The 18,931-nt window shown below is 36.6% G+C and overlaps 1 protein-coding gene and 1 long non-coding RNA gene across 2 annotated transcripts in view; both read right to left on the bottom strand.

The window, feature by feature from the left end:
• The window catches only part of NEGR1 (neuronal growth regulator 1), a 1,022,884-nt gene that overhangs the window by 465,214 nt on the left and 538,739 nt on the right, over positions 1–18,931 (bottom strand). The window lies entirely within an intron of this gene.
• Positions 1,500–2,942, bottom strand: LOC120856996. Its single transcript, XR_005719540.1, has 3 exons — positions 2,931–2,942; positions 2,767–2,776; positions 1,500–2,626 (listed from the first exon to the last, which is right to left on the bottom strand). It is a non-coding gene; the product is annotated as an uncharacterized LOC120856996 (long non-coding RNA).

Raw genomic sequence — 18,931 nt, 5'->3', positions numbered from 1 at the left:
ATGCAGCTGAGTTTCTTTTCATTGTAAACCACATAAAATATAGACATGGCTTAAATCTCCTTCAAAAACAGTCTAGTTTTTGTTTCTTCTTTTGTTTTCCCTTGGTATTTTGTAACTTACCTATGTAGCTTTTAAAACAACAAATGCTTTAGTTCTACTTGCAAACATTTTAATTCAGAAGATCTGAATTAAATGCCTAGGAATAGAATTCTGATTCACAAATGAACCATTGAATTATGCTCCAGGTATATGACAGGTATTTTTAACACGACTAACCTATTTATTAGGTCATAAAAAGGCAATATACAATGATTAAGATCATAGACTTTAAAATAAAGACGAGCTACTGAATCAGTTACCACTTACTGTTTGTGTGCCTTTGGACAAATTATATAATTGAAATCTCAGGTTCTTAATCTACAAATTGAGGGTAATTACACTGCTTAACCCAGAGAGTTGTGAAGAGGATCAAATGTGATAGCAAATATAAAATGGTTACCATTTTTCCAAATTCATAATAAACACTCAATACTCATTAGAGAGAAGGAGAAAACTGTGAAAATATTGTGAAGAAGGAGCTACAGAAGTCAGAACACATAATGTTAATATATTGATATTAGAGTTGTGTCTAATATTGATATTAAGAGTTATGTCTGACTCTTTGCGATCTCATGGACTGTAGTCTACCAGGCTTCTCTGTACGTGGGGTTTTTCAGGCAAGAGTACTGGAGTAGGTTACCATTTCATTCTCCAGAAGATCTTCCTGACCCAGGGATTGAACCCAGGTCTCCTGCATTGCAGGCAGAATATTGATATTGATATATCCCATTTACTACTACTGTTTAAGTTAATCATTTCAGATAGTCTTCCAAAAAGGTTGTCTTACTTTGTTTCACCTTTCTTTCACCTATAGAATATTTGTGGGTTGAAACATTGTATCATATCTTGGCATTCTCAGTTTTTATGTGGATGGATGTACTTAATGTGCTTCTGACAAGCTGTTTACTTTACCAAGGCAAGTTTTCATGAATGACCTCTTGTTTTTTTTTCCCTCAGTTATCTTTTTCTGTCTGATGTTCCAAACTAAAATTGGTTAATCCTTGTTTCTAGATTATCCCTATGTCTCTGCAGCACTATCTAAAATAGCCAGGAATGGAAGCAACCTAAATGCCAATCAAATGATGAATGGATAAAGACGATATGGTACATACGTACAATGGAATATTACTCACCCATAAAAAGGACTGAAACTAGGTCATTTGTAGTGATTTGGATGGACCTAGAGCCTGTCATACAGAGTGAAAACAATTAACTTTGTTTAAAAATAGGATCTTTAGCGAGATACTGCTTTTAAACTTATATTTTTCTCAGATCAATTTCCACTATTGGCTTTTCTCCTTTCCTCTTTTGACATATAGGACACTCATTGTGAAATCTATTGTGCATGAATGCTCAGTAAATATTCAATAATTATTAGAAATGCAAAGAAGCTTTTATTTTCTATTTTATATATTCAAAACTGGAGCAGAGAGGAAAAAGAAATAATTTTCCTTGAGAAACACAGTGCCTTTTAGTAGTAAAAGGTGGAAACAGTCCCAACTTTACCTGTGATGGGTAAAGTTTCATAGGCTGCAAAAAATCCCTACAAGGATGACTAGCTTTCCATTTCCCGAGTAAATTAAAGGGTCTACAGCCCTTACCAACAGTTATTTTGTCATACAACCCTGTTAAATCAATGAAGAAGCAGAAAGACTCTATAGATAATCATTCTTCATTTTCTAATGCCATAGAGTTTTCCCTATATTTTGTGACTTAGTGGTTTCCTGGTAAATGTCAAGAGAGAGAGAGAAAGAAAGAGAGAGAGAGCTATGACTAGCACCAATACTTGATGAATCATTTTCATCAGTCTCATATATATCTTTTGTGTTTGTTCTCAGCTTATCATGCTGAAAACACAGAAATCAAGAACAAATGACAACACAGAACTTGTCTCTAAATGATTTGTCTCCAGAGTTGGATTATTGGAAAATAAAAACAAGTAACACAAAATTTTCACTTTTTATTTTTTCCAAACTATGTTCTTTCTTTGGATCAGAATTGTTAAGTAACTATACCTAGAGATCAGCATGCATTAAACAAACCAAAAACAGCATTAGATAGTCAAGATTTTTTTCTACACTGACCCAGATAAAGATACAAATTCCATATCAATGGAAAATATGCAAAAAAGAAAAAGAGCATGAAACCAAGTTTAAGACCAAGTCAAAACTTCAGCAAATAAATACTCCATTTCTGACAATTTCTTGAAGAATTTAACAATTCCTTTCTAACATATCTAAAATCTCAGACTCATATAAAGGGCAGAATTTACTTTTAAAGTCAGAGGAATATTCAAACTATGAAGTTATACCATGTAATAAGGACTATAATAAAGATATGAGCTAAATACTTTGGAATAATTGGAATCTAATAACTAATTGGTCATTATTACTCTGTATTATAATCCTTCTCTTACTCTGAGCAAGACTGTGTTTGTGTGTGTTCAATGTGTTTAATTCACTTTTGTGTTTATTACTACTCAGTAAATGTTTAACGATATTTTTGGTCCTGAATTAGTTCTTTTTTTCTAACTCCTTCATATGGAAGGCTAGGATAGGAATAGAAGACAAAGAAAAGGGACATAGTAAAGAAAAAAGAGCAATAGTATTTTGGGTCCCTAAGAGAACAACACAGAACATCCTGTTGCTGTTAGATAGGCTCCTGAACTTTTCTTTTTCTCTTACTCCAAAAGATAGGTTTTCTTTCCTTTCCTCTTTATTTTTTCTTTTCAATTGTTCACCTATACAATCCACACAGCTCCCCACAATCCCACTCTGTCTTTTCACTCTTCTAATGAGTATGTTGGTCATGTCTGTAGGTTACATGTCCACATTGCTTCATATTTCCCAGTAGCCTCTGCCTATTACCATCAGAGACCAAATTGTTGAGATTCTAACTTTCTAGCAAAGTACACCTGCTGTCCTGCACTCCACAGGAGCTGCTGTTTGTTCTGATTCTGTGTCATTATTTATTGCCTGCAGTGTGAGCCGTGCTCCTTCAAGGAAAAAAGGTTTGGCTTATGTTTTCCTCCCAATCAATGCACAATGAATACTAGACAGCTGAGCGATGAGATGTGACTGAGGCCTGAAAGTCAAGGGCCTGTGTGTGTGTTTCAAGGCAGGTTCCACTCACAGAGAGGGAGGGGAGAAACATGATAACATTTGGAAAATGTATAACATAAGCCTAGTTTATCCCTCCTTTCTCATCTCACAGTCTACTGCTATTATCTGTAGTCTGAATCCAAATTAACTTGGAAACAAGCCTTCAGTGTACTTTGTGATTAGAAAAAAAATTCCTGAGTTTGGAGGATACAGAAGTTTGTCTGGATCTGGCCTTTATGTGAAATAAAACTGAAATCAATTAGAATTAAATCCCCACAGGTTTTTATTGTCATATAATAAGTTCCTTTTAGTTTTTTTTTTTCCAGTGAAAAATTAAACTGAAATATTAATTTCTTTTTAGCTTGAACAGATGCTGGATCCAGCATATCTCTGACATCACCAAGCAGTAAGACTCTGTTACATTCCAGCAATACTCCAAATCTCAATGCAATAAGCTCATATCAACTTGATGAGGCAGACAGCTACTCTTTTGGAGACATATCACACTTCAATTATTTCTGGCAAGGGGTTCCGATATATAATGATAGTTGCTGCCTACAGTTCTGTGATGCCTTAGCTCTAGATTTTAAATTTCCAAACAACATTTTGGAAATGTTGGTCTCTTGACCTCGTCTACCCCATAATTGGGTGTTCATTTCCACCAAACACTGATGACAAAAGTGTTACGGCTCAAACACTTGTGTTCTTCATAGACTTATATATTGAAATTCTAACCTCCAATGTAATGGTATTAGGAGGTGGTACTTTCTGGGAGATAATTAGGTCATGAGAGTAGATCACTCAAGAATAGAATTAGTGCCCTTACAAAAAGAGATAGAGAATTTGCTTATTTTCTCTCTAGCTCTCTGCTTTGTTCATGTGAGGATATAATCAGAAAGAGGGCTTACCAGGTAGTGCTATGGTAAAGAACCTGCCTGCCAATGTAGGAGACATAAGAGATGTGGGTTCAATCCCTGTGTCAGGAAGATCCCCTGGAGGAGGGCATGGCAACCCACTCCAATATTATTGAGTGGAGAACCCCCGTAGACAGAGTTGCCTGGCAGGCTACAAATCCACAGGGTTTCAAAGAGTTGGACACAACTGAAATGATTTCCCATGCATGCACATGAGAAAGACAGCCATCTACAAACCAAGAAGAGAGCTCTCACTGGACTCTGACCTTGCTGGCACCCTGATCTCTGACCTCCAGCCTCCAAAGCTATTAGACATATATTCCTATAGTTTGCAAACCACCTAGCCTATGGTATGCTATTATAGCAATCTGAGCTAAGGAACAAAATTTCCTTCTTCTTTAACCAGCAGGGGAAAATCTCTGCTTTAACTTCTCTTTCCAAGAAACGGGCTTTCAGTCTAGTTTTGGGGTCCAGAGTAAAATGCATATTCCCATTTTTGATATTTCAACAAATCCTTCCCAAGGCAGTAGGGCCAAAGAAATGCCAGGCTCTGACTTTTACTAGCGAGATCAATGCTTTTCCCTAGTAATCTCACTTATAGTTTATCTAACATTATACCAAATTTCCTTACTTAATGGGGACTTTTACAGAAACCTTATTTATTTTTTCCTCTAGTCTAATCTTTAAGGACATCTGTGTGTGTGTTAGTCGCTAGGTCATGTCCAACTCTTTGTAGCTCCAGGGACTGTAGCGTATCAGGCTCCTTTATCCACGGGATTCTCCAGTTTATATAAATCAACCTCAGTTGTGGGCTAAATTCAAATTCCCTTCCATAGGAATATGGACCCCTTTTAGATCATAGAATATAACTGAACATATCTGTCAGGGTCTCCAAACATTTCAAGACATACAAAGCCTTGTGAGGGCATAGTGGAGTGTTATCTAAATTTTATCAATGATGTATCTATTTATTATTTCATTAATTCATATAACAGACATTTATTGCCTATCTATTGGGCATCAGGCATTGCTCTAGACTAAGAGCTGAAAAACTGTTTTCTATAAAGGACCTGATAATAAATATTGTGTTGAATAATATGGATAATAAATATGGTGTTGTGGGCCATAAAGTCTGTTTCAACTATTCCATTTTGATAATTATAGCACAAGAACAGCTATAGATAAACTTAATAGGAGTGGCTATGTTCAGTAGAACATAAAGGGGTTTAGGGAACATTTATATGAGAAGGATTGAAATGTCATTCCATTAGAATACTCCTCTATTCCACATTGACATTGCCCTCTGCGCCACTACTAAGTTACCTCTTAGTAGTGTTATAATTCGGAGAAGGCAATGGCAACCCACTCCAGTACTCTTGCCTGGAAAATCCCATGGACGAAGGAGCCTGGTAGGCTGCGGTCCATGGGGTCACTAAGAGTCAGGCACGACTGAGCGACTTTACTTTCACTTTTCACTTTCATGCATTGGAGAAGGAAATGGCAACCCACTCCAGTGTTCTCGCCTGGAGAATCCCAGGGACGGGGGAGCCTGGTGGGCTGCCGTCTAGGGCGTCGCACAGAGTCGGACATGACTGAAGCGACTTAGCAGTAGCAGTAGCAGCAGTGTTATAATTCAGTCATTCACTCTGCACTGTGTGCAGACTTACATTTTGTTATGGAAAAACCATTGTATAAGTCAAATTCCTGCGTTTAAAGGGTCACACCATAATTGCACACCATCAGCATCATTTGAACCCAAGTTTTCTAGAGATATTTTACCTTATTAAATTAGGAAACATTTCTTAAGACTGACTCCACACTTTTCAAAGCAGCCTTCAACATGAGCCCATTCCATGGACTCATGAAGATAAAATACATAGTAGCCTTCTTTGATTTGATAGGCCCATATAAAAAAAATAATGAGAGAGACGGTATTCCATTTTTAGGAAAGTGTTTAAGTTCAGCCAGTGGCTGTTATGATAAAATATTGAAATCATGTTCTCTAGAAGGCTAAACATTCAAATGACCAGGTTCTCAGTTACCAGCCCTGTCACTAGATTAAAAAAAAAAAAAAAGAAAGAAAGCGACAGTGACTCAGTCATGTCCAAGCAACCCCATGGACGATAGCCTGCCTACCATGCTCCACTGTCCATGGAATTCTCCAGGCAAGAATACTGCAGTGGGTAGCTGTGCCCTCCTCCAGGAGATCTTCCCAACCAGGAATTGAACCCAGGTCTTCCACACTGCATCACTTACCATCTGAGCCACCAGGGAATCCCTCCTCCAGGTAGCTGTGCCCTCCTCCAGGAGATCTTCCCAACCCAGGAATTGAACCCAGGTCTTCCACACTGCATCATTTACCATCTGAGCCACCAGGGAAGCCCCTGATGTCACTAGATCAAAGACACTTTGAGAGGGTTACAGGCAGGAAGGCCAGGGGTGTCCAAATGGAGGAAATAGCCTGCAAGTGTCAGACATTTTTATCTCCCTTAAGTGGCAGGAAGAAACAAACTAGTGATATTTTTTTTCCTTCTCTATACAAATTTAAAAGGAGATTTCTCTTAAAATTCTGTGTTGCGTAATGACACCTGGTTTCACCTGAAGTTAACCATTGCCTTTTTCTTATGGAAATGTTTATCTTAAGCTATGCTAATGTACTATGCATTTACCCCAAACTCTGTCTTCAAGTCAGTTCCGCCTTTTGGCTCAGAACCTACTGATAAACCAGTATGTTATACTCCGATATTGTTCCTCTAATCTATGTAAACCACACTATTTGTATGGTGCTCTGCCCTTCTTCAAGATTCAAGTTAATCCTTTTATGGCCCAAGATGAACCATTTGGAGCCAAGATTATCCCAAAATACATCCTATGGGTGAGGGGCCTGGTGCCATTCTAAGTTTTGAGGCATTCCTTTCTTTCATTAACAGACTGCTGGTGACTATATAACATCCAGCTAAAGACTAGCAGGGGGTTACTCTTTCTGCCCCCTTCTGATGCCTATGTCAGAAGCTTTCTCTATCTCCTTTACACTTTAATAAAACTTTATTACACAAAAGCTCTGAGCGATCAAGCCTCGTCTCTGGCCCCGATTCAATTCTTCTCCTCCGGGGGCCAAGAATCCTGGCATTGTAATTCAACAACAACCTTTCACTTTCAAAAGATCAAAGGGTTAGTAAGATATGATTTCTACTGCTAAGGAGATTTGGCGAGGGTGGGGTGGGGGAGACAATTACAAATAAAGAATTGTTCATGAAAGTTCTTCTAACCTGGAGCCTTACATGCTAGTCATCATATTTCTCATCTTCAGATACCTGGCATATTGCTAAACTTATGCTCTGGTTTGAAGTTAACCATTTAGAGAAGAGAGATTTATTAAATACTTTTACAAGTTTTCACTGAGAACTTAAAGTGAAAGTGAAGTCGCACAGTTTTGTCTGACTCTTTGCGACCCGTGGACTGTAGCCCACCAAGCGCCTACGTCCATGGGATTCTCCAGGCAAGAGTACTGGAGTGGCTTGCCACTTCCTTCTCCAGGGGATCTTCCCGACCCAGGGATCAAACCCAGGTCTCCCACATTACAGGCAGACGCTTTAACCTCTGCACCATCAAGGAAGCCCTTAAATACAAGAATACAGTCTCTCAGAAAACCTCCTATAGAGACACAGAACTTCAGATCCAAGTACTAACATCAAAGATTTCAAGGGAGGAAAGGAAGCCAGGTTGAAAGAAGAAGGGGGAGGAGGCAGGGGGCGGGGGATGCGTGAAAGGGGTGGCCTTACACACGTCTCCTGCCACCTACAGATGCCCAGGCATTATGGGACTTTTCCCTGGGCCTCCAGAGAAGGGAGGACTGGAACTCGGCCCTACCAGAAATCAGACCAGACCAGAACCAGAATTCAAGTTCTCTGCCAAGAGGAGGTGGTCAGTCTCCAATCCTCAGCTCAGGCTGAGGGCTCTTCGACCAGATTCCTGCATCCAGGACTGGGGGACTAGAAAAATAGGGAAGGATAGAAAGGGTTAAGGAGAGGAAAGAGAGAATGAAGGGGAGAGAGGTCAATAGTCTCTTGTTCCTTATCGGTAGGGTGAAAACTGAGAACTTACTAGGAGTCAAATTCTTTTGGGCATATGGGATTACAAGGTTTCACAAGAAACACTGTTTTCTGTCATCAGAGGGCTCATAAATAAGTGTAAGACACAATCATATGAGTATACAATTACAGCATACTGGGGGAGGTGCTGGGGACAGAGTATTGATACAGAAGCAGAGGGTGTGAGTGGGGCCAAAGCTGTTAGAGAATAAGGAAGAAATGGAACTTATGTGGTCTTTACCTTAGTAGGATTTAATTTGTGTTGGAAAAAAAAGAAAAACATACACAAAGCAATTATGCAGGAGTGAACATGCCATTGGGCTTCTCCAGTGGTTCAGCAGTAAAGAATCTTCCTGCACTGCAGGAGATGCGGGTTTGATCCCTGAGTCAGGAAGATTCCCTAGAGAACACAGCAACCCACTCCAATATTCTTGCCTGGGGCATCCCATGGAGAGAGGAGCCTTGTGGGGTCCATAGGGTCACAAAGAGTGCAACCTAGCATTCACACACAAATATGCTATTAAAAGCGTAGTATCCATGGAATTTTCTCATGTGAGTGGGACCCCTGGTTTGAAGGGAGTAACATGTACCCATTAGAACGTGTTTTATTAAAAAAAAAAAAAAAAAAAAAAGAATGTTTTACAAGATAGTAAAAAGGGAATGATTCTAGGTTACTGAACAGAAAATAACAAAAGGAATAGAGGGCTTTAGAAAAATGGGCTGAAATAATATTCATGATGAATAAAAGAAATGGTAGAGATGAGAGTGAGAAAAATCTATTGAGTACCCTTGCAATTATCACCAGTCTGGATGGATGTGGTAGTAATGGAAAAGGAGAGGAGGACTGAAGCTGAAAGACGGTTCAAAGGAGGAGATGACAGGATGCAATGACAGATTGAACACTAGGTTTGAATGAGAGGGAAGAGTAAAAGAAAGTCTGGAAAAATGGTGATACCAGTGACAGAATCAACACAGCACAGCAAACTGACAACCAGATGATCAAAGTGACATACCACTTGTGCCATATGTCTGAAAGCTCTTCATCAGAGATACAAAGCAGAAAGGAAAGTTGTCTCTAGATTATTCTTGCTCAGGAGTCTATGGGTAAATGATGAACTTGACAAAAAGAAGTCCTCTAAGGCACTGGCTGATGTGACCTCATGTGTCAAACCAAATTAAAGGCCTACAGAGTGAGGGTCAGCTCTGATGTCTATACAGTTTAGCACTACAAATAGACATCACATTCTCCTTGTGAAGTTCCATCCAGGTCACCTATAAACCATAATAAAACATCAAATAACAATGCTTGGTAGGCCTTCAATAAAGATTTGTTGAACTGGATTGAGGCTACGGGGGTTAAAAATGAGTCAGTGGGGACGAGGTATAACTCTTTTAACACAAGCACCTTGAGAGCAGAGCAGAGAAAGCACAGCTTGAATAAATCACAAGGCCAATGCCCACTTAGGCAAAATGGGCTGGCATCTTCTGAAACTCAGGTGTTAAACACGTTGCAATGACTCCACGGAGAATTTCAATCATGGAAGCCCATCACATCTGGAATTTGTTTTCTCTTTTTACTCTGTCTACATGGTTGGCTTTGAATAAGTGGTCTTGACTGCAAACAACACATTAAAAAACACGTAGCATTATTGAATAACTGGCCCTCTATATATTTGTGAACTCAAAGTGAAATGAACCAGTCATTCTTTTGGGATTTGAGGTCATACTGCTGCATGTGGATAAAACATGTGGTTAAACATCTTCAGAGACACAACACAGAGGGACTGTCTTTCCATTACTTTAACCAGTAAAGAGAAATTTCCTGTTTTCCTCGACATAGGCTACTATTTTTGAGATCATCATAAAATAGAATTTGTATTATTTACTATGTATTTATTCACAGTAATATAACTCAAATGCTGTAGAAACTTTCTTTTTAACCTGAGAGAAAGACTCTTTGGGTCTGGCAGTGACAAGGTGTTGGAACTTTTCTTTGCAATAAGAAAATAAATTAGATCTTGTAAAATTCTGAGTCAGACCCTTTTGTTTTCTGAAGACAAATACCATTAACTGCTATCAATGGTTCCTTCTCTGGAGTTAGAAAGAGAAAATTATACACTGTGAGAGAAAAGAAAATTTATTTCTCCATGGTTGGTCAAGCCTAGAATTCTCTACAGAGAGAATCTTTCTGGAAGAAGCCAGTGTTTTTATGAGCTGGAGGCGATGAGAAGAAAACAGAGCTGCATACCAAACAAATAGTAAATGCCATTTTGAACTGGTGGCTCTAGCCTGCTGGTACTTGGTGTGATTCCCGGTTCTGCCTATGGCAATATATAAAGCTGGGTCCATCTTTCAGCAATTGACTTGGGCTTACTGCTGCACTATACCTCATGTTATAAAATGCTGCAACAAATTTATACTGACTTCTCTACAGAGTGGGTTGAAGAACTTTGGTCCCAAGTACCACTCTTAATATGTTTAATTATTCTGACAAATTGTTTTAGAACTTCATGTGCATTTCCCTTTCGATCCATAGCATTCTCTCTGCCACATAAGTATAGCATTTTAACTAGGACATTTCCAATTAGTCTGCATCTTTATGAATAACTTGCCTTGTTCTGCCTAAATTATTCAGCTTAAAGTTTTTTCTGAAATCATAGATTCTTTTTAAAGTAATTATACAACAGTGGCAAACACAGGACCCAGCATATGGCAGGCACTTAATAAATGTTTGTTGAATAAATAAATGAGCTTTGCTTCAGTTCTGGATTTTGGCCTATCTTTTTATAATGTTAACCAAATAAACTGGCTTGTGTTGGAATGTGAAGTCATTTCCATGGATATTGGAATTTGCTTCAAAAAACTTGCCTTGACTCATGATTTAAAGATTTGAATTGAAAGTAAGGAGAAATTTATATCTAGATCTCCGTTAACAGACAATTGCTTAACTTTTTCCCTTCTGAGAGGAACAAGCCCTGGGCATAAAGTCAAAACCGCACAGAGAATACTGGCCGTCATCATTGCTACATTGCTAGTAAAGAGATTTGTTATTTCTGAAATGTTAATACTTACCAAAAAAATGCTGTTTTAAGATTTTAGGAGGCAACATGTATATAACACTTATCCATTGCTGCGTAACATACACTAAAAATTTAATGGCTTATTTATTTCTGCTCATAAGTTTATAAAACATCTGAGCAGATCTGCTGATTTAGGCTGGACTTGACAGGTTTTACCAAGACTTTCTCAGGGTCTTTGCCTGGCAGCTGGCTAACTTCTATCTAGGGCGATGAGGATAATGGGGCCATGCATTTTCATCAGTGTTTTCTCATGGTGTCGTAGAGGTTTCAAGACAGAACAAATAAATGCCCTGAGTCCACTTGAAACCAAAGCTCAGAAATGGCAAAAAATGTTACTTCTGCCACATTCCATTGGTCAAAGTAAGTAACAAAGGCAACCAGCCAAGATTCAAAGATTGGGAAAATAGCTTCTATCTCTTAATGCAAAGAACTACAAAATCACATTGCAAAGGTGCAAGGACAGTAGAGAACTGTGGCCATTTTTGCAATCTACCATAACATGAAAAGTTGTTGCGACAGTAGCTGCACATGTGTGTGTAATCAATGACATTTATTATTGTAATTAACCTACGAGCTATGCTTCCTTGTTAGTCCTTTTCTTTCACTCTCACCTCATCCTTTTATGTGCTCAACTTCATGATTTTGACCAAAGAGGTCAGATGATTAAGAAAACCACTTTGCTTATACCCTCTGTTCCCCCAAACCAATCCAAGAAGCAATATAGGGCAACCTCTACCCCCAAGGAATGACTCTTGTAGCTTTTTTAATCCTTCATTTTCTGAATCTTCCAATTCACAGTCAAAGCTAAGGGATGGCTAATGCCATAACAAAGGTCTCTGGAGTTAGACTACTTTGTTTTGGAACAATGTGACCTTGAGTGGATTAGTTTATCTCTTTGTATTTACATTTTCTTAATTCTGAAATGGAGTTACTAAGAAGTTTAAATGAGATTTTATACAAATATCTGTACCTGATATATAGTGAGCCTGGTGTGTGTGTGTGGCTGAATGCATGTTACATTTAATAATTTATTTCAGTAAGGTATAAAATTATGAATCAAATCTCTCAGATAATTAACAGAAAACAAGGCAAAGTTTCCTTTGGGTGGCTGACTAGGCTCACATATTTTCTCAACACTGCCTTCAGTTCCTAACCTCTTTATAAAGTTTTATTGTTCACAATGTTCTATTTTCATTTCCTTATAAATCTCTTTGCTCTGATGGATTCATAGAAATGTGTTAACTGTACAAATTAGACAGCAGTTATATATATATATGCATTGATAACACAAGGAACTTTGAGAAATTATTATTTCTCAAGAGTAATGAAATAAAACATTAACCAAGATTATTATATGTCAATCCTCAGGATAGGCACAGTTTTGGTAAACAACGCAAGCTCATCAAACATTATCTCTTCTAGTGTATATCAAGACTACCTAAGGAAAAATCAAGACTACAGAGATCCAGTTTTTTAAAAATGAGGAAAAGCCCTACTTGAAAAAAGCTTATTACTCTAATCTAAACAATATTGCACTTATGTTTTTGCCAACAGTTTAGTATACATTAATATACAACATTTTCATATATAGTACTCCTTGCTGTTGTTAAAACAAAGGGCAAGAAACAAATCCAACCAATGTCTAATTCCTTCTGTGTCATACATTATTACCTACTACTGAGGTGGTGATCTGAGGAAAAGATTATGGCAAAATCACACTCGATGATTAAATCCCCTGCTGAGGAACATAGCTATATTTAGCAACATTTCTAAGAAAGAAGGGAAGGAAGAGAGGGAAAAGGGGAGGGAGAAAAACAGAAATAAATGTTGTAGCTCATAGTATGCAGCAAAATTTGAATTCTACCAAATGTACCCGTGTATGAGTATGCTAAATAAAGAGCTGCCTGATCCAGTGTTTTCTGTGGTTATGAAACCCCATCCTTTTATTTTCCATCCTCCACCAATACTAACAACTCTGCTTTGGAACTGCTATGATGAATATCTGATAAAAAGGTGTAAATAATACTAACTTCATTTATAGACGGACTTATACACGTCTGACCCTCACTACTCTGGATATCAGCTATCTTCTTCACAATAGCCCAACAAAATAGACATTATTCCAATTTTACATAGAGGAAACAGTCACAGTTGGTGAGCTGATAAGTGTAGGACCTAGATTCAAACGCAAGTCTCTCTCAGTCGAGATCTTATGCTCTTATTATAAAAATACTTAACAACTGACATTATATTTCTCTTCAGACTCTTTATAACTGAAACGCATTTTCAGAACATTCCCTCATGTTTGTTGTTCTCTTGTTAACACTCTCCGCTGTCTCTGTATCTTTCTTTAGTAATAGGCCCCTGATTAAGCATGCTGCTGCTAAGTCGCTTCAGTCGTGTCCGACTCTTAGCGACCCCACGGACTGCAGCCTACCAGGCATAATCTATACTAATCCTATATTAAAGCGTACATAGCCATATGTTTCCTATAGGAAATGTTCCTTTAATATTCCTGAATATACAATTACAATCCCCCCTCCTCCCACCACTGGCACAACCTTAATGAACATCCATTTAAAACAGTAAAGCAAGGTCCATGAAATAGATATTGAGTTATTGTTAGTCACTCACAATGGGACACTCATCAAATTAGAAAAACACTAAAATATACAATCTAGTTCTTTCATTTCTTTTCTGGATAAATAGTAGAAAGGACATTTTAAAGTAAAATGAATTTGGATTCTCCTTGATGTTCTAAGCATATTAATTTCAGAAAAGACCATTACATAAGATAGGATTTATTTTTCTAAACATTTTATAATCCCTGGATAATATCCCTTTTGTTCACATTATGCATTTATGGGAAAATATGATCTTATTTTTCCAGTTTTGATGCCCGAGTCTTTTTTAAAAATCCAAAATAGCATATATTTAATATATCATTTTGAAAACTTACCTTTTCAAAAATCATAATTACATGTTTTTGAGAAAAATATCTGCTTTACAAGAAAATGAATTCGGGCAACATGAATAACCCAGAGGTTATACACTAAGGGGAAATAGTAACATTCTACCATATAGGTAAAATACGTCATAAATTATTTTTTAAATATAACTTTAGGGCTTCCCAGGTGGTTCTAGGAAGAACTGACATGCCAATGCAGGAGACAAGAGATGCAGGTTTGATCCCTGGTTTAGGAAGATCCCCTGGAGAAGGAAATGGCAACCCTCTCCAGTATTCTTGCTTGGAGAACTCCAAGGACAGAGAAGACTGGTGGGCTACAGTCCACGGGGTGGCAAAGAGTCAGACACGACTGAGCAGCTAACACTATAAGAAAGCACATGATTTTATATATTTTGGGAGTCATGTACTCCTTTGGATATTAGTTTAACACTCTTTCTGCCAAAAAAAATGTATTTATGAACATATATAAAATTATTATTTAGGCCAAATAAAGAACTTCTAGTTTTGATGAAAGTAAAATCATTGCTATGTTAGGATCATGAGAATTCCATTGGGAAGCATGTAGGTCATAAGAGAAGGTTATATCTAGCTTACTAATGAGATACACAGGAAATATAAAAGCATATTTTGAGTCTTTGGCAGTGAGTGTGAAGTGTTTTGTTTCATTCAAAGTAGTCTTGAACTCTGTTAAACATCTTCATAAATGATCTGCAGTTGGTTGTTAATGACAGTAATTAAATTCTTAGATGAGAGAGGATATTAAGCAATGAGACATCATATAATAGTACAAAAGTCTAGAAAAAATGGCTTGAAATTAATCAAATGAGATTTAATCTTGAATTGCAAAGGCTGGTATTTGATTAAAAAATAGATTCAAGAAAAGTTGAAGGAAAATTAAAAATTGGTTTCAATAAATAGATATTTCCAATAGTTAATATAAAGTTGATTTGATATCCTGTAATGGGCTTTAAGAAAATGTAAGCTGTTTTTAAAATAGAAATGATTTAAAAATTTGTCATAGTAATCATCACTGAAATTTCCAGTGGCTGTAGGATCACAATGGGAAAGTTGAAAAGTTGTGGATAACTTGTGCTATAACAGAAGATTTATGATCATCAGACACCTATCCAACAGAAGGAATAAAGAGCCCCATGAAGAATCCTTGGAAAAGAAGACTGAGAAAGAAGTACAGCTGGATGAAAAGACATCAGATTTGTTTTGACAATTTTCTACAAACTCAGCAAGAGAATCAAACTTTCCTAAACAAGCGATAAAAATTAAAATCATGGAAAACAAAACAAAATAAACAAAAAGATATGGCACTTAGGACAGTTCTAATTCTTATAAAAATTGGCTGTTTCTTCATTAGCAGAACTGAACATATCATTTGTAAATATTCCAGAGGACTTTATTTTAACTAGAACATTGATACTGTTCTCTCTGCTAGAATTTTCACCCTTTTGCAAAGACTCAAGTATGTTTTTGGATGAAATATATTCACAAAGGTTCTTCAAAGTACTTCTTTTGCAATAGTCTTAGAGCCTTCACGTTATTATTCTTTGGAAAAAAATACTGAAACTTGAGTTACATAATTACAGCTTAATAAAATAAGTCCTCTATTTTGAGGTTCTTAGCAGTGATTTCTTTTTTTCTTACTAGTAATAAAACAATGGCAACAGAACATAGCTTCAGGTGATGATGTAAAATAGATATCAAACAAGAATACAATAAGGCTTTTCCATTTTTAGAAATTGTGATTATATACATTATCTCCAGAGCAGATTTCTCTTTTTCTGTAAATATAATTCCTGGAAGAGCTTGTCTTACAGAAGGACTATAGAAGTGGGCTCAGTTTGTGTTTCTCTTTCATGCCTGATTTAAGTGAATCAGGAAGCACTGTATATTAACATCTGTAAGATTATGCACAGTGAGGAAACTATACTTCAACTGCTGCAAACATCTTCAGAGTTTTGCTACCATACATACACTAAAATGTTCAGAATCACCATGTCATTAGACTATGTTGAAAACCAATATTTTTCATACATCCAAAAATAACTCTTTACCTAATCTCTAGAATGTTTTTTAAGTAAAAATATTTCTAATAAGTAAATTCACTCTGTTATTTTGCATCCATTGAAGAAAGAGACTGAGTCATTTTTCAATGACATTAACATATGTCTGTGGCATTTCAGATATGAAAACAAAATCTTTATTCTCTTTCTCCATTTTTATCTTGAAAAATAAATGATCTTATATACCTAGCTTAATTTTTACTTTAAAATAAAGATAGCACTCTATTAAATAAAGGTTATTATATCACAGTAATCATAACCTATAAAATTCCAGTGGCTGAATGACCACATTGGGATATTTGGAATGGTACTGATCCGTCTGTGCCACAACAGAATCTCTGTGATGGTCAGTTTTATATCTTAACTTGGCTGGGCCACAGTGCCCAGATATTTGGTAAAACATTGTTCTAGATGTTTCCATGACGGTGTTTTGGAATAAGATTAGCATTTAAATTGGTCGACTTTGACTAAAACAGATTGCTTTCCGTAATGTGGATGGGCCTCCTTTAATCCTCTGAAGGTCTAAATAGAACAAAAGATGAATGTCCCTCAGCAAGAGGGAAATCTATAAGCAGATAGCTTATAGACTTGAACTGAAACAGAAAATTTTCCTGCATCACCACTTTGCTGGCTTACTCTGCAAATCTGGGGTTAGCCAGCCTCTATACTTGTATGAGCTAGCTCCTTAAAAGAAATCTCTCTGTATATGCATGCTATTAGTTCTGTCTCTCTGGAGAACCTTGACTAGTATAACACGCATGACCACCAGGTATCCACTCAGTAGAAGGCATAAAGGATCACAAGAAAAATCTTTGGCAAAGAGGATTATATAAAATATAAATGTCTCCCCAGCTTCCATATAAAACTATAGCCTTCAAATATAAATTTATTTTATTATTTTCAAGAGAAATGTGGTTCCCTATGGGAACGGGGGTTGCTACTTTCGATGATTTCAATGTTCAAGAATTGGCTCTTTAAAGAGTATGACCAAACTTAGGTTGAATTTACTAGTTCATTGCACACCATAGTCTCAAATCCCAGATTTGAAAGACTGATACAGAGAGGCACTTGTCTATGTCTAGCAACAGTGAGTCCCTCAGTTACTTTCCTATAGACATATTTGTACATATCTTTGCCTTGGAGACAATACAGTATCATACCACTCAGTATAACATAGTGGTCAAGAGTACCCATTCTGGAGTAACAATGTTGTCAGGTTAAGCTAACTCTCCAATTTTAAGGTTCTTTATCTGTAGTTTAACAGTATCTACTTGACAGGGCCAGTATTAGAATAATGTAAATAATACTCTTAATATAGACTGTTTCTTTTAGTCTCCTTACAAGGCAAGAATTGTGTTTTATATACAATCCTAACTAACCACTGCACAGATCATCCAATCTGGTGCTTTACATCTAGTCAATTAGTCAACAACCGAAGATAATAGCTACCAATTATTGTGTGTTCATGATACACCAGAATGATTTTTTTAGAAGTCTCACAACATTTCTTCAAAGCAGGTCCTATTATCCCGATTTTAAGATGAGGAAGCTGAGACTCTGAGAGCTTTTTGCTTTGAAGACTATATACAACTCCTCAACAGTAGAGTCAGCATTTAATTCAAGTCTAACTCAAAGTTATATTCAATTAGTATTGCAACTTGATATCACTGCTTATTGGATGTTTAGTAATAGGCATTTGTTAGTTTCAAAAATCACATGAGAAGTTGCCATTGATTACAATATTCTGTCCTTTTATTTCCTTTCTATGTTGCTTGATGATCTGATTCTGTGACACTTTGGAAGCTAGAAGTCTGGCTATTAAGGCTTGTTAGACAGTGGAAGAGAGTAAAAGGGAAGATTATGAAAGTATGTTCCCTGGTGATTCTTATAAAGGGAAAAATACACTATCTATTGAGCTTAATTTTTAGATTCATCATGCTTGGACAAGATACAAACTCATTATAGGCAGTATCTATCTTTCCAGGAGGCTGAAGATAAACTGTGTGTGCTCTAAAGATTGTTCCAAACCCCCAGGTCAATGATTATAACAAAATAAGAAACTATTAAGAAATTTCCCTAAATTTTTTTTAAAAATTGCTTTCCATTATAGCTAATAAATACTATTAACATAAGATTATATTCTGGAGAAATGTTCCCATTTTCATTGGTAAACACCCCTTTCAGCTTTTCATGGAACACTTTCCTGCATGCATTTTAGTTAGAGTGGTACTGAAGATATTATGTAAAAGGAAACCTTGTAAATGTTAATCTGGTTCTAAATATTAGTTGTGGTATATAGCAATTTTCTCCATTATCAAAATTATTTCAAATTTAAAATGCTCTATTTCTAAGATGTACTCAACAATGTTATCATTAAATTAATGTCATCCTATATCTTAACTCAGGAAAACCTGTTATAGAGTCTATAGACTAACATTTTTTGGTAACCAAAGATCTGTTACTTTCAAATACAGAATCTTATTACCAAGTTAAATATAAAATTACACTATTATAATTTGTGACATAGAAGATTACAGCACTTTTTCTAAAACCATGATAATATTGCTATTTTTTAAACTGAACTTCTTTAGGCAATATTTCTG

The sequence above is a fragment of the Oryx dammah genome, unplaced genomic scaffold, assembly GCF_014754425.2.
Source record: "Oryx dammah isolate SB20612 unplaced genomic scaffold, SCBI_Odam_1.1 HiC_scaffold_28, whole genome shotgun sequence".
NCBI classification, from domain to species: Eukaryota; Metazoa; Chordata; class Mammalia; order Artiodactyla; family Bovidae; genus Oryx; species Oryx dammah.
Note: the sequence above shows the minus strand (reverse complement) of the source record. Positions and strands in the feature narration are given on the sequence as shown.